Source organism: Elephantulus edwardii, unplaced genomic scaffold (genome assembly GCF_000299155.1).
Source record: "Elephantulus edwardii isolate Elephantulus edwardi_28Jun2011 unplaced genomic scaffold, EleEdw1.0 scaffold00117, whole genome shotgun sequence".
Taxonomy (NCBI): Eukaryota; Metazoa; Chordata; class Mammalia; order Macroscelidea; family Macroscelididae; genus Elephantulus; species Elephantulus edwardii.
Genome location: NW_006399867.1, coordinates 638454 through 643832, shown reverse-complemented (window position 1 = coordinate 643832; position 5379 = coordinate 638454). Strand labels below are relative to the sequence as shown.

Below are 5379 nucleotides of genomic sequence, written 5' to 3'. Positions count from 1 at the left end.
CAATGACAAAAAGCTAAAAAAAAGGGAAGATATGGCAAAATAAAAGAGCTGGATAGAATAATTCAAAGGACAATTCGAGAAGACAAAGTATCTCTGCAAAATGAGCAATGAGTCAGAAAACAAGGAAAAATTCATTCAATATTTCTCTTTTTTTTTTTTTTTTGCAGTGTTTTTTCTACAATGAAAAGTTTTTCAATGTTTAGTTGTTTTCTCCTGTGAAGCATGAGTTTTTTTCATGGTACCTGATTATCTGTTTTAAACAGTTGGAACACCAGTGGCACTGTTAACTGCTTTACGGGCAGTCTTTTTAACTGGTGGGCTTGCAAAGCTACAATTCATCAACCTTAAAATGAAGAATACTAGAGACTCAAGTATACAAAGAAATTCTGAACTATCAATCTCCAACAATATGCCAGTGATTTTACCAGCAAGAGTAAGGTGTGTGGCTTGAATTAGGGGAAACAACCTTTCACCCAGCATTTACTTTTGCTTTTGAGAAGGGGCAGATACAAACATGGAAGCAAAGATTATTTTTCTTTGAAATAAAAATTTTATTATATACTGATTTGCTCTATTGTTTGTTCAAATTGCTCTGAAGGAATTGGCAAAAAACAAGGCTCCAGGAGTTGATGGCATACCAATTGACATATTTCAAAAGACAGACACTGCCCTGGATGTGCTAAGTTGTGCCAAGAAATCTGGAGAACAGCCAGCTGGCCCACTGACTGGAAAAGATTGATATTTGTTCCCATTCCAAAGAAAGGTGACCTAACAGAGTGCGGAAATTATCGAACAATATCATTAATACCACATGCAAGCAAGATTATGCTGAAAATTTTCCAAAAATGTTTGGAGCAATATGTCAACAGAGAACTGCCAGATGTACAGGCTGGATTTAGAAGAGGTCGTAGTACTAGGGATATTATAGCTACTGTTAAATGGATCTTGGCAGAAAGCAGAGAATACCAGAAGAATGTCTATCTGTGTTTCATTGACTATGCAAAGGCTTTTGACTATGTGGATCACAACAAGCTGCGGCTGACTCTAAGAAGAATGGGAATCCCAGAACATTTGATTGTGCTGATGCGAAAATTATACTTGGACCAAGAGGCAGTCATAGAACAGAGCAAGGAGACACTACATGGTTCAAAATCAAGAAGGTGGTTCATCAGGGATGTATTCTGTCTCCATACCTTTTCAATCTGTATGCAGAACAGATCATCCGAGATGCTGGGCTATACGAAGAGCAATGTGGCATCAGGATTGGTGGAAGAATCAACAACCTGTGTTATGCAGATGACACAACCCTGCTTGCTGAAACTGAAGAGGACCTGAAGCGCTTGCTGCAGAAGGTCAAGGACTGCAGCCTCCTATATAGACTGAAGCTCAGCATCAAGTAAACAAAGACTCTCACCACTGGGCCAAATGGCACCATCAGTATGGATGGTGAAGAAATTGAGATAGTTAACAGTTTTAGTTTGCTTGGCTCCACAATCAGCACTCTTGGTAACAGCAACCAGGAAATCAAGAGACGAATTGCACTGGGAAAGTCACCTGTGAGGGACCTCTCAAGAGTATTGAAGAGCAACAACGTCAGACTGGAGACTAAGGTGCACCTTATCTGGGATATAGTCTCTGCAATTACATGCTATGCATCAGAAAGTTGGACAGTGAATAGGGTTGATAGAAAGAGAATTGATGCCTTTGAGCTGTGGTGCTGGAGAAGAGTGCTGAATATACCATGGACTGCTAGGAAAACAAACAGGTTTGTCCTGGAGAAGATGAAGCCAGAATGCTCCTTGGAGTCAAGGATTCTGAAGCTTCGTCTGACATACTTTGGGCATGTTGCTCTCCTTGGAGAGGGACATTATGTTTGGCAGAATGGAGGGACGGCGAAGGAGAGGAAGACCTTCGATAAGATGGATTGATTCTGTGACTGGAGCGGTGGGAATAAGTGCATTTGAGATGGCTAGGTTGGTACAGGATAGAACAGCATTTAGAGCTCTTGTACACAGGGTCGCTATGAGTCGCAAACGACTCGATGGCACCTAATAACAACATACTGGTTTGCTTACAAAGTTCACATGCATTGGTTTTTTTTGTTTGTTTGTTTTTTTGGGTTTTTTTTTTCCAGGTAAAACAAAAAGAGCTTTATTTATGAGGAAGTTCAGACAGGGTGAGGTGTGCACGTCACCAAGTCCACCAGGACAAAGAACTAATCCAGGCCCTTGTCCTGCTCCTCGTCCTTCTTGTCCTTGGCCTCGCCTTCTTTGGGCTCTGGCTTGGCGCTGTTCTGCATGGCTTTGGCAAATGCTTCCACGTCGCCCTTGTTGGCAGCCTCCACCGCTTCTGCAGGCAGGCCGAACTGGCACATGAGGGGGCCCAGCTGCCCCGAAGCCAAGGCCGCGCTGAACATGCCCAGGGCCTGCTGGAACTGGGGAGAGGTCAGCGTGTTCTGGATCTCCTCTGCGGTCTGTGGCAGCGACTCCCCGAACTGCAGGTAGGGCAGCAGGCGCTCCTGAACGTCGGCGTTGGCCAGGATGGGCGCCATGATCTCCGGCGTAAGCACGCTGGCCAGGTCGACTTGCTGGCCGCCGCCTGCCCCGGCCGGCACGTTCATAATGGCTAAAATGGTCTGCAGATCACTCAGCTGGATGGGCTGGGTTGGGCTTGCTGCCTTGCTGGTCCCATTACCTGAACTGGGCGCGGGGCTTGGGCTGGTCGCTGAGGCAGCTGCTGGCGCAGAAGGGGCTGGGGTGGCGCGGGCAGAAGAGGCGTTGGAGGAGGGGGTGACGGCGGCCGACTGGCTCCGAGAACTGGATGAAGAGCTGCTGGCCGGTGGACCTCCACTCCCCAGCAAGCTGGCCAGGCCCGGCCCAGTCAGGGCCCCAAGTCCACCGAGGCCGCCCAGGCCGGCAGGTCCAATCAGCTGCATCAGCTCGCTGTGACTCATGTTCCCCAGCAGGCTCTGTAGACCGCCCTCACCTCCGAGTGCGGAGAGTTCGTGGCTGCCACTTCTGCTGGCACCCAGCGCCCCGGGCATTGGGGGGTTGTTCAGGTACTCGTTAACCTTCCGGCAGTGCTCCTCGTCCTGGTCCGTCTTGGGCTCCTGCATCCAGAAGAAGAGGCGCTTAGATCCTGCCTTGAACTTGAGCACGTAGACCCTCCCACTGAGGCACTGGGGCACCCTCTTAAATTCACAGTCATCAGGGAGGATAATCAAGTCGTCCTCCACGCTGCCCGACGTCCGGTCCTTCCAGCAGAAGTGGATGAGCGAGTCGTCGGTTCTGCTGAATGTACACCAGCCCCTTCCGTTTGTCCGGGGTGACGGTGGTGCCTTTCAGCGACATTTTTCCGGCTCAGAACTCCACCAGGTACTTGTTGGAGGAGCCCCGGGAGCCCGGCACCAGGCTTGGAAACAGAGCGCCCGAAGTGGTCATCCTGGATGTGCACAGCGGCGGAGAGGTGCAGTCTGAGCCACATACATTGTTTTTCACACCAGATATTTCCCATTTCCTTTACCCATTCCTCTCCCCAACCATCAAATAATGCAACACTATGATTAACCACAATACCACCCGCCGATCCTCACCCCTCTGCTCCTACCCTCCCCCCACCTTGTATCTTTATACACATTCTACAGTAATGATCTTATACAGTATTTGTCCTTATGGGCCTGAGTTAGTTCACTTAGCATAATACTCACCAGTCCCTTTCAACTTAGGTAGTAATTTATAAAATCATTGCTCCTGGTTGCTGCATAGCATCCCATCATTTAAATGTACCATAATTTCTCAATCCATTCCATTTTAGTCAGACGTTTGGGCTGTTTCCATGTTCTTGCGATGGTGAATAACACTATTATGAACAATGGTGTATAAGTCTCTGTGCCTCAGTTCTTATTTTCTCAGGGTATATTCCAACCAGTGGAATATTGTTGTTGTTGTTGTTGTTGTTGTTGTGTGACATAAAATCAAGTATGACTCATAGTGACCCTATAAACAAAACATCTGAACCTTGCTCTATCCTGTACCATCCTCACACTTCTTGATACACAAGAGCACATTGCAGCAGTCACCATGTCAATCAAACTGGTTGAGGGTCTTCCTCTCCTTCAACGACAGCCCACACTTCCCAGCATCATATCCTTCCCCAAGGAATAGCACCTTCTACCAACATGCCCAAAGTATGTGAGGCACAGCCTCATCATTCTTAGCTCCAAAGAGCACTCCAGCTGCACCATCTCCAAGACATATCTGTTCATTCTCTTGGCTGTCCATGGGATGTTCAGTGCTCTTCTCCAATACCACAGCTCAAAGGCATCAATTCTTTTTCTGTCATCTTTATTCACCATCCAGGTCTCAGATGCATGGCAAGTAATCAGACTAAGGCTTGAATCAGACACACCTACTCCTAAATAATTTGGAAAGGTCCCTAACTACAGATTTTCCCAGTGAAATGTGTCTCCTTCTTTCCTGACTGGTCATACCAAAGGTGTAAATTGTGGATCCAAGCAAGATGAAGCTGTTGACAGCTTCAATCTCTTCTCCATACATCATGACACTGCCTATTGGTTCAATAGTAATAATCTTTGTTTCCTTGCTATTGAGACACAATCCTTACTGAAGGCTGCATTCTTTGATCATCTACAAGTACTCCAAGTGCTCCTCACTTTCAACAATTAAGGTTGTACCAATTGCATAACACAGGTTATTGATGAGTCTCCCTCCAATCCTGATGACACATTGCTCCTCATAGACTCCAGCTTCTCAGATAATTTTCTCAGCGCACAGATTAAACAGATATGGCGATGTAATACAACCCTGACACACTCCGTTCCTAATTACAAACTATGCAGTGCTCCCCTGCTCCATTTGCACAACAGCCTCCTGATCTAGGTATAGGTTCCTCACGAGCACAATCAAGTGCTCTGGGGCTCCCATTCTTCTCAGTGTAGTCACAACTTGTCATGATCCACACAAACGCTTTTGCATAGTCAGTAAAGCACAAATAGCTATTCTTCTGGTATTCTTTACTTTCAGCCAGAATACATCTGACATCAGCAGTGACACCCCTGGTGCCACTTGAACTTCTGGCAATTCCTTATTTATGTACTGTTCCAGCCATTTTTTAATAATCTTTAACAGTATTTGCTTGCATGTTATATAAATTATGTTGTTGTTATTGTTGTTATGTGTCATCGAGTCGTTTCTGACTCATAGCGACCCTATGCACAACAGCTCTAAACCCTGCCCTATCCTGCGCCAACCGCACCGCCTCCGACACACCCATCCCGATTACCCCAGTCACCGAATCAATCCATCTCATAGAGGGTCTTCCCCTCCTGCGCTGTCCTTCCACCCTCCCAAGCATGATGTC

The 5379-nt window shown here is 46.7% G+C and overlaps 1 pseudogene; it reads right to left on the bottom strand.

Moving 5' to 3' along the window:
• Positions 1-2215: 2215 nt before the first annotated feature.
• LOC102848152 lies at positions 2216-3440 on the bottom strand (annotated as a pseudogene).
• Positions 3441-5379: the final 1939 nt, after the last annotated feature.